This window comes from Melozone crissalis, unplaced genomic scaffold, assembly GCF_028551555.1.
Source record: "Melozone crissalis strain CALT ecotype California unplaced genomic scaffold, PUWL_Pcris_2 ptg000056l_1, whole genome shotgun sequence".
NCBI classification, from domain to species: domain Eukaryota; kingdom Metazoa; phylum Chordata; class Aves; order Passeriformes; family Passerellidae; genus Melozone; species Melozone crissalis.
In genome coordinates this window covers 562555-573777 of record NW_026535834.1, presented here as the reverse complement: position 1 = coordinate 573777, position 11223 = coordinate 562555, and the positions used below count along the sequence as shown (strand labels likewise).

The window sequence follows — 11223 nt, the reverse complement described above, 5'->3', positions numbered from 1 at the left end:
AAGGATGGAGATCTCCAGGGTCAAACAAACTCTGCACAGGCCATAGGGGATGCTGCAGGAGATTCCAGATTTTCTGTCAGTGCTGCTGGGCTGCAGTCACAGCCTCTGCACTTGCTCAGTTCCTGCCTTGCTGCAGACAGCCTCCCCTCTGCCCACCCTGAGGGCTGCCCAGGTGTTTGGGAAGAGGGAGGAGTGAAGTTTTGCCTTCCCTCGTTTGCAAAGGGCTCCCAGACCAGCTGATACAGCCCATTCACAGTGACATTGTACATTGCAGTGCCCTGAGAATGCAAAATGTCACATTTCTCCAGAGCAGGCTTAAGGCAACTGAGTGAACAGTTCAAATTAATAGAAACAGCTATTGCTTGAGGTGACACAGGAACTGCCTGTCTTGGGTCTGTCCAGCCCACAGAAGCCAGAGATTGAAAAATAATTGCAGTCAATAGACATGTTGGGACTCTAGAAATAGATCTCATCCTTCCTCACTCAGAGTTTTGCTCCCTTGTGCATGGTTATTTCACAGGCTGTGAAGTGCAGGGATGACATCTTCCATGGGTTTGCTGAGCTGCTCACCCAGTGAGGCCCAGACCCTGCCTCACACACTCCCACAGGAGGGAGTATTTAACCACTCACTGCCTTGCTCAGGAGCTCACCATCACAGCCCATACAGAGGGTGGGAAGGAGAGGAGGGCACCCCATGCCCAGGGATTGCAGTGAAAGGAGGCTGAGATCTCAGCTCAGACTCTGCAGGGGGGTTCTGCAGACAGAGCGGAGCAGCAGCAATGCTCAAAGGGGTGAATGACACAGTGGAGAGAGCCAGGGGAAAAGGAGTAAAAGGTGTGAGCCCACGAGAAAGGAAAGGAATACATACCCCAGGACTGACAGCACTGATCCCCTCAGCAGCCAGCCGGGATAGCACAGGTGTGATCCACAGAACCTGGGAGCAGCTCCGTGCTGCAGGAAATCCAGTGAGCAGCGCTGCAGGACAGAGCTCTGGGCCTGCTCAGCTGACTGGGGCACCATCCCTCACACAGAGGGGGCTCCCTCTGGGAATGGTGCTGCTCTCCATCCTCCTTTACCCTCTGAAAAAGGCTGTTAAAAGTGAAAAAAAAAACGTCTGTCTGCTCCTGCCCAAGAGCTCCAGCACCTTCACTTGTTTGATCTCTGGAAAGGACTCAGCACTGTTTCACTTTCACTACACTGAGCATTTAAAAGAAGAGGTGGGGAAAAAAAAATTCCAGGTTAATTATTACCCTACAAGGTGAGACAGGGCCTTGAGCCAGAGGTTCTACAATGGGGTGAGCTGCTGCCTTGAGATGGCCTGGGGCAATGAAGGCAAGGAGGATTTCAGGATGTAGTCCTGTCCTGACGGGCTGAAGCCCCACATTATCTGGGTAGGGGGGTTCAAAAGCAGCTCCAGAGCTGCTGTGTGGAATGGCTGCATTTCACCCCCTTCTGCAGGTCTGAGTTTGTGCAGGTCACGGGTGGTTTGGTCCATGGGTGGTAATGATTGCCAGAGCTGGGTGAGGGACAGGGAGTAATGTGTCCCCTGGTTAAATATTATATATTCACATCCTCCCTTTGCCCTGTGGGCACTTATTTCCATGGGGTTGCTAGCCCTGGATCCCTCCATTCTCAGAGCATTTGGGAACTTTAGAGGGAACTCAAAGCAAAAGAGCACGAAATTAAGGGCCTTGAAGGTTTAAACAGCATTAAACACAGTCACTTGGTTTGTCACTGAGTTGTGTAAAATGATTTAACCCTGGGGCTCCTTTAGTGCCAAGATGGAGGCAAGTCAGGCTGCCAGGTGTCCAAGGTCCTGGTGTAAAGCAAGAGAGGTACATCAGGAGGTGTCACCATGCCATGAGCAGTGTGCACTTCTTTGCTTTTAGAAGCTTGCCAGCATGCCACCTGTCCCTGTGATAAGGGACATCAGAGAGATTAGTGATGGATAGATGCAATAAATGGCATTTGGACTTTGTGCTGTGCAGAGGAAAACAGAGGGAGGGAATGGAGGATAACAGTCTCCTCTACCTCTGGGAGAGACTGTGTGTTCAGGAGATGGAAAGTGTGTGGGGTGGGAATAACTACGATCATATTAAACAGGGGCTTGGTGTGAAATTGTCCTGATGGTGAGATGGGACTGGGCAGAGGATCATTTGTGGCTGCCCCATGGTGCAGGGGGAGTCCTGCCTGAAGCCTCCCTCAGCCAGGCAGTGCAGTGCTGAGCTTTCTGTCCTTGGGCTCTTCAAAGTCCTGTGTAAGCCAGAGACTGCCCTGCTGTACTGGGGAAAACCATTACTGATAATGCTCCTGCCACCTGGCAGGCTGACAATGTGAACAAAGGAATGAGCTGTTTATTTAGACACAGGTTGAGGGGTGGAAATCCCCTTTGGACACAAAGTCCAACCAAACCTCTTTCCATCTAGGTTTTAATTGCCTCATTCACAAAATATTTATGTGGTGTTGGTTTGTACAGACAGGCTCACTGTGACTGGTGTGCTGCCAGAGCAGGCAGCAGGTCCAGCATGGATGGGGTCTGGTCTGGGCCTCTCTGGGGGCTGTCAACTACCCCAAGTCACAGCTAGCACCAGAGCTTGCTGGGATGTCAGACAGAACCCTGAGGGAGCTCTGAGTCTCACAGTCTGGGTCACCTCTTTCCCTGCAAGCCTTTCTGGTGCTCTGTCCTTGCAGCAGCTCTCAAGGAATGCTCCTGTTCCTGGAAATGCCAGCAGGGCAATGCTGTTTCCAGGTGTCTGTCCACAGGAGGTCGTGGGAAATGAAAAATGTACTAGGTTTTGCAGCTGTTTTCCATTTTTCTTCAATTATGGCAGCGTTCTGTCAAGTTGTAAGTGCATTAAAATGTGCAGGGGTGTTGCTGTCTAACAGCTCCCTAATGCCCTGCACTCACAAACCTTGGTGAGCCTTTCAACTGCTGCTTTGCCTCCTGACCCTTTGGAATATTTGGTTTGGGGTTTATTTGATCCCTCATCTCTTCTCTGTGTCTTTTGCTCATATTTATTTTCTTCTTTCTCATTTATTTTCCTGCAATAACACCCATGGAGCAGTGTAGGACTCCAGAGGTGCAGTGTTCCTTGGCAGAGGTGAGGGGCAGGGAGAGTGGTTTGGGGAATCCTACAATTCCCTCCATAGCACTCAGGTTTTCATCAGCTCCAAAGACCAGGAGAAAAACATATTTCTGAGGCTCCAGGGGAACACTGACATGATGCATGGTCAGAAAGCTGTGCCAGATGCCCCCTCACAGCCTCAGCAACCCAGCTGGCACAGCCCTGGTGGGGCATGCTGTGACCCACTCCCTTTCTGCAGGTTTCTCACTTGAAATCTCATCCTGTGTGGGTGGAGGAGACCCCAGAGCTGCAGTGATTTATTGCAGCAGTGAGGTTTGATATTTTTAACAGCATGGGCAATGATGGATGAGGCAAAGACATGCTTGGAGGCTGCACATGCCTATGCAGCCATTTCCTCCTGAGGGGTGGTTTGCAAGGAAATGAGAGATATTGTTTCACCTGAAATATTTTTCTTTCTGCTTTTAGGTTGAGGGAGGTTTGAGCCTTAAGCTGAAAAGTCCATTTGCAGGAAAGAAGCAGGTTGTGATTTAGATGCTGGCTTTTACAGAAGGGATGCTCATCCCCAGGTTTCAGTGGAAGAATTTGGAAGGTGCATTTCTGCACAGGAGAAACACAGGAGTGGTACCACATCTGGGAGAGGATGTGGTCCAGACCTAAGGATTGTGTCCTACACTGTTCCTGTGTAGCCATGGGAGGAGACCACTTGAACTAGTACATATCACACCAGGGAACAAAATCACAAGTTCATCCTAGGTGCTTTTGAAGGTTAGACATCAAAGTTTTCCTTCCTCTCCTCCTAGAAAAGGTCTGGAACAGGCCTTTTCAAGCAGGATCTCTCACACTGGTTTTCTTCTTTTGAAGTGAAATTGTTTTAACACCTTCAGCAAGCCACCAGCCCCACGTGCTATGCCAGCTGTGCTGAAGCATGCCAGGACTCATGTGAGCCCAACAGGAGTGGCAGGGATGGGAGACAGGCTTTGCCACTCATTCTTGCTGCAACAGCCCCACAAGCACGTTCTGCCAGCAGGCACAGAGCAGCCCCCACTGGCTCCAGAGCTGTGTGGTGCAGCCAGGGCTGGGGCAGTGCCTGTAAGCTCCTCCAGTCTGGCAGCAGCTCTGCTCCTGGGGATGCTCAGCTGGTCCTGTGGTGAGCATTTCCTTCTGCTTGTTTGTGACTGCTGTGAGCTGCTGGGTAGATGGATGGGAATTGCTAATAGCTGGCTGTGCAGGTTTGCACTGGTTTGCAGTGGGCATCAGCAAGGCCAGGTGGAGTTCATCAGCTCAGCCTGGAGACTGAAATGTCACAGCTCATTGGCTTCAGGTGGAAGCTGCTGCTGTGTCCTACTGAGCAGGGTGCCCTCATCCCTCTCATCACAGGAGCTGCCAAACCAGAACTCAAAGAGCAGAAGTTCTTTGTGCATGGAACCGATGGTGGATTATCTGTGATTGTGCTTCTGCTCTTGCTTCACCCTATGCTTTGCCAAAGCACCAGCCTGCTGCCAGGGCTTTTCACTGTGGTGTGACTGCCCTGGCTGCAGTGGGATGGAGTCTGATGTCCAAAAGGGCAGGGGGTAACCAGCCCCATCTCCTGGAGATGGGGCATTGATTTAACAGTGAGAATTTCCCCTAGGAGCTGGCTAGGGCTGAATGCTCCCTGTGGATAGCAGCCTTTAAGCAGGAATAAAGCCCTGCTGAGCAATTCAAGGAAAGTTAGACTACTCTGTCATTTAAATTAGGTGACTAAGAGCAGACCACTTCTGGAGCCAAGGCACCTGCCTGCTGTGCCTGTCACCACAGCTAGATGTCTGCTGTTGAAAATGTGTCATTGAGGCCAAGGACTGAACTGGAGCTCAGCACTGCCTCTGCTGCAGATGACGGGGAGGCTGCATAAAGCAGGAGCTTGTGCTTCTCCTTTGTGGGGTTTTGCTTTACTGCACCAAAATTTCCACTCTACAGTGCTCAAAAACTTTATCAAAGCCAGGTTAGCAGTTGTTTGCCACATTGCTGCAGGACATTCTAATGCACAAGAACCTTGAGAGAAATCAATGGAGCTTTGGGAGAAACCTCTTTGGTATTTTCCCAGCTGAACTTTCTCCAGGTTAATCCCAGGCTTGGTTTGATAGAGGGAGGAAAGGTACAGGTTCTTATCTGAATAACACTTTGAGTCCCTGGCTTTCTTCCAGTGCTGAAGGGTTCTTGTATCACACCTTTTTATTGCCCTCACAGTGTGAGCTTTGGTGCCCATAGCAATGCCCCAGGGAAGGGAGGAGCAACTTTTACTGCACATCTCCCTGGATGAAGCTTGACCTCTGGAAATCTGAATTTTCTTTATCTTTCGTGGATGGGGAAAACTGAGAACTAGTGCTTTATTTAAATATATACTTCTGTACAATTTTTTTTAAATTAGTGTTTTTGAAGTTGCATTGAAGATGTTGTCACTGTAATCATTATATTTCTATAGAGATTATAATGACTCCTTTTGAAGAGTTAGTCTCAGTCAGTCAGTGCTTAATTCACATATCAATGACTCCATAAACCCTAAACCCATAAATCTGCTGAAACTGCTCAAATCTATTGTGCTAATGAATGCTTACAGGGGCTCATCATTGCAGAGATAATTCACTTAAGGAGCTGCCCTGTGAGAGTGGGTGGTCAGTGATGGCAGAGGGGCCTCATCTCTGTGAGGCAGCTGAAGGTTTTATAACCCAGCCATGCTCAGAGTGAGCATTAGAACCCAGACACTCCTTTTGGCAGATTTTCTCCAGACTATTTCATGTGCAGTCCATCAGTCTGACCTTCAGAATGTTTCCCATCATGGAGAGAGCTGGGCATCATTTCTGTGTGATAGGGGGTGGGTGGAACGTGTTGGTGCAGAAATCATGATGTCATTTTGTTCAGAGTGAACTGGTTAAGCCATAGCTGGTTATTAAGCCAACGAAGGCAGTAGCTCCTAACCAGTTATTAGAGTGTTTGCAAACCCTTGCTCCTGCTGCTGCAAAACACTGGGCACCTCTTCTGGCTTACTGGAATCTGTCTAATGACGCTATTGTAAACCAGTCCTAGGAGCTTGTCCTTCATTTTAATAAATGCGTAATCTGTATGGAAAACTGGAGACCAGTAGAAAACAGTGCCAGAATCCCCTGGAGCAGCAGGAGTGTGGGCTGCTGCCAAGGAAATAGGTGGGAAACTGCATGTCCTCGTGGCAATCAAGTGATGCAGGTGTATAATTTGAGTAGCCCCAAAGCATTTGGCCCTGACAGGTGTCAATCCTGCTTGTCCTTTCAAGGGAGCCAGTTCACTGGCAGTGGTTTTCTTCCCCAGTCCAAGGGGATTTATATAGCCATGTTTTGAAACCTTTAGGTGTGGGTGCCTATAATGGATCCCTAATTGCAGCAGCATAGCAGGTGCTGCTGCAAAAACACCATCTTCTTTTTTGTAGGTTCTTATTTGGTTTAAAACAGTGACAGGAACACTGAACATTGCTTATATGTGCTTATATGCTTATATTGCTTATATGTGGAGGGGACTGTGCCCTATCCTTGTGGCTCCGGCAAAAACGGGTGCAAGGGCAGTGTATGGCTGCCAGTGCCAGCCAGATGCCGTGTCTCCATCGAGTTCCAGCTGCAGGGACACAGGGGAAGCTCACTCGTGTGCAGGCACCCCCGTGGGGACTGGCTGGCTTTCTGGGGCCACGGGCCACCCTGCTGCCGAACGGGCTGGCTGCTTGTGGGGAGCGCGGCCGCCAGCACTGCCCTCCCTTGCTGTGCTTCACGGGCACCCCTCGCCCACGGGCTCCCGCACATCTCTTCTCGCTGGGCAGCAGCAGCAGCAGCAGCCCGGTTCCTCCGGCATCGCTGCCGTGGCAAACACCCTGCAAACCGCTGAGCCGGCCCTGCCTCCACATCCCCGGCTGTGCCCGCCTTTCCTCCGGAGCCGGCAGCAGCGGTGCCCCGGCCGCTGAGCCCCGCAGGTGGCGCCGGCCGTCACACCGAACCGGGCTCCGGCCATCGGTTCCCGTGCGGCCCTATAAGAAAGCCTACACATCCCATTTCCCCGGGGAAAAAAACAAGGCAAGCGGTGCAGATGTAATTGTGCGGTGCTGGGCTGACTGTGTGAGTATGCCAGCGGGAGGCTGGGCTCTATCCAGGGTGAAACAAGGAGAAGCTGCCGGGAGCGCGCTTGCCTCCGCCGCGGGGTTGGTGCCGCTGGGAGGGCAGAGCTCCCGCTGGGATGTGTGGGTGTCCCGGCTCCCAGGGCGCTCCTGCAAAAACCTCGCAATGCTGCAGCCAGAACCTGAAAGTAAAAAATATGCTTAATTGCCTCTATCTGCTTCAGCATCAAAAGTCAGTGAAGTATTGTTGGACCTGGCGAGACAAAACCGACTTTCTTCCAACTTGGGAAACAAAGGCTTCAGATTTACTGTGTTTCCCTATCTCCACATGCCACTACATCACACAAATGCACGCTGTAGTTGTAACCTGTCTGCATGTGCTTGCAGAGAGATGGCTGTGTTCACACACGTGTCAATGCAGGAGACAGCAAAGGAACCCAGGATATCCCATCTCCCTTCATTCCAACTCTTGTGGTGAACATTTCACCCTCCTGTAGTGTTTCTCTCTGCTTCTTTCCTTCTGCAATGTTCTAGTTCCAGCAAAGTGAGGATTAAAGCACAAAATATTTTTTTATTTTACTGTCTGTATAGTGTTCGTGAGACATCTTTACTTCTGCGTCTGAGAGTCACTGAAGGTCAGTCTGACTTTGCCCAACAAATCTAGCAGGAATGGAAGCAAAGCACGATACAAACTGAAGACTCAACTTTTCTCTGTGGAAAAGGGATGAAATCCAGCACTTGCAGAGGCACAAGAATCAAAGGTAGAGGTTGCAGAGACCCACATTCCTCAGGGACCAGACATCCCAAATCCTACTCCTCTCCTAGTCCTCATGTCCAGCAGTGCCTTGGACCACTCTGTTGAGGTGGGGTCAAACTTCAAGGCAACACAGCGGTGGCTTTATCCCTGAGCCCACAGAAAAGTCTTCCAGGCAATGTTTGTGAGGTTCCTGCAGTGTCAAACACGCTGTGGCACAGATGAGGTTGAGCAATTGGCATCATCTGCACCACCTCCTAGCTGGGCAAACCCTGCCAACCTCTCTCCTCTTTCACCAGCAGATGTAGTTTAATTTGACCTAATGATACTGACACTGTTTTGAGGACACAACATGCCCTACAAGTCACAGCACAGCCTTGGTATGCAGAAAACTCCAGTTCCCATCCCTGCTAGGGCTGAGCCAAACTCGCCTCTGCAGAGCCAAGGGTGTGCTGGAAGTCTGGGGTGAGTTGGAAAGCTGGAAGATGGATGGAGCTCTCAGTGCTGTGTCAATGCAGCCCCCACAGCTGTGCCACCACGGAGCTGGCTCTCCAGGGAGCTCTGTTCCCAGTGCCTGGGCTGTGTCCTGGAGCCAGCCCTGCCGTTTGCAGTGCTGCCTGTGTCCCTGCTGAGCACGTTGCTGTGGGCACAGCACCCATACCACCCCAGGGTGGGCTCCCCAGCCCAGAGCCTGGGACTCTTGGCTGCTTCTCAATGCTGCCAGTGTCACATGGCTTTTCCACTGCCACCACAGGAAAGAAAGAATAATTTAAAAAATAATTTTGAGCTCATCAGAGGGGAGTGAGTTGAGCTCTCTGTCTGTTTTTATGGAGCCCCACATGAGTTCCTGGCTCCTGGTGGCTGTCAGCAGCATCCCTTCCCAGAGGGATGTTCTCCTTTCTCCCTGCAGGGAAGCAGCAGCTCCTTCCTGAGCACCCAGCTGCTTCAAGCACTCATCCCACACTCTGAGCAGCACTGCAGAGCTCTGCCTTGCCCATGCAGAGGGACACCTTGGAGCTGGGCAGTCCCAGAGGGAGCTGCAGGACCTGTGCCAGGCTGGTGTCATGCCCAGGGACATCCCTCTTGCCTGATTTCCCAGACCACACTGAGGAATCTGATGGGTGAAAGGGAGAAATCAATTTGTGATTCAACTAAATTTTAAATTTTTCAATGTTTTGTATTGTTTTATAGTTTTGTTTTGGTTCTTTTAAGTGTTTTACATGAAATCTTGCCTGAGCTTGTCTGCCCCCCTCCACTTTTTGCTTTCATTCTGTGGTTAGAGCTGGCCAGCAGGAGGTGGCAGGTGATGCCTGGCGTCCTCTCTGGTGTCCCCCTTTATGCAAGCACACCTTGGCAGCCAGACCCTCACCCAGATATGTACAAAGTTGTCCAGCCCAGCCAGAGATGGCTGCCTGGCCTTGCACCAGGGATTTGTTGGCTCCAAAAGGGACACTGGCACCATCCTCCCATGGCAGTGCCTGGCACGCATGCTGGAACCACAGAGCTTTGCTCTGAGTCAGGCTTCAGTCCTCTCTCAGGCAGGAATTTGGATTTTGGTCCATATCTAGCAGTTCTCCAGAACAGCAAACATAGATGTGTTTAAATTAACCAGATTCCAAGGGCATTGACTCTTCTGCATTGTTTTCTAATCAGCCATTTGAGACACATTTTCTTGGAAGGTGTGAATGAGGCTGAGAGATGATGACACTAAGGTGTGTAAATCCTCCCTCTCTACGATTGCAAAATAGCAACGGGAGCAGTAAATCACATTTTAAATCCTAGCACAAATATCTTCCCCAGCCTGCTAAAAAAACTCAAAAGATAAACAATGAAGCCAAATTTGTATTGCTTCTGTGGCTATGGCACATTTTGTGTCCCGCATTTTAATTGCCTCTCTGGCCTCATCTGCTAGACTGATGTTTAGAAAACTTGGCTTTGTGGTGATTATCTTTGTACCACATCACAGAGAAATGTCAGTCATCTCCTCTTCTTTGACCTATTAAACACTTGTCTCTAATATCTTATTGACTTTTATCAGATTGAAAGAATATAACAAATGAACCTTTTTGATTTTCCTTACTTGGTTTCTCTGTTCCTTTCCTATTAGGCTTTTGTTGTTTTTTTCACCATCATATTCTGTCACACAATTCCCACTCCACTCAAGATGCAGTTGTGGGCTCTGAGTTACTCAGTGCAAGTGTAGTTTGGCTTCAGATTTACTACACACTGCATCACCTTGTACAACCCACGGTGCTACAACACTGAGCTGAGATGGAAATAATCTCCCCCACAAGCCCTGACTCAGGTCATTATGTGCAAATCAGTAATTGCACTGGTGTAATTTATTGAATCAGCTCCAGTCTCTCCATGCCTTCAGCAGTACTGATACATGGGGATGGTCCTCATCCCTGTGAGCAGCCTCTCCAAAGTCTAAGGACTGCTTCTGCTTCAGCTTGATACTTCCTAAGAATTTTTTATATCTTTGAGGAGCAGGTGGCATGAAATTAGTGTGGATTTGCCTCATGCCCAGCAGCTTTGGTGGGAGCACAGCTGCCAGGCACTGGGCACTTTTGGGAAGTCCTGTTATAGATCACTGAGTCAGGCTTCCACATGTTGTGGAGTCCAGTGGCAACAGAAAAAGTGAAATAGATGTGTAAAACCTGACCTTGAAAAGCCAAGCATCAGAATATATTGTAGAAAGTTAGAACTGTATATTTACCTGCTGTGTTGTCTGTCAACAACTGAGGAGCACCTTTGGATGGCCAGTGCACCTGACAGCATTTGAATACAATGGTCAATAGCCAAGATCTCTCAGTAAGATAAAAAGCAGGACTTGGCCATGGATGTAGACCAGGACAAATGAATGCATCCTGTTTGGTAGTGGTCACAAGCCAGCTGCTGAGTCACAGCCCATATCACATCCTTGAGCTTTACTGACCCGGACTGTGGACAGATAAGCAGGATAAAGCCACGTAAGGCAAATAGTGAAAGAACCATTACTTGGGACAAAGGTCTGTGCCCTGTTTTTCTGGTTAACATAGAGGTTTTAAAGAAAATAGGGCGTGAAACTAGTGCAGTGCTTCTTCTTTGGAGGTGGAGCTAACTCTTGGTGAACGCAAACCCTGGATTCAATGTTTTCTTACAAGGGATATAAGGTCTGGGCCAAGATCTGACAGTGCTGATTGTGTCACCCTGCCCACCTCTGCTGCGAGAATAGCGAGTTCCCAGACCCCTTCCCACGTCCCCCAGGATGCGCACAGCCCCTGCCAGGA

At 49.8% G+C, this 11223-nt stretch overlaps 1 protein-coding gene across 1 annotated transcript in view; it reads right to left on the bottom strand.

Moving 5' to 3' along the window:
- The window catches only part of TNFAIP2 (TNF alpha induced protein 2), a 121255-nt gene that overhangs the window by 51707 nt on the left and 58325 nt on the right, over window positions 1-11223 (bottom strand). The window lies entirely within an intron of this gene.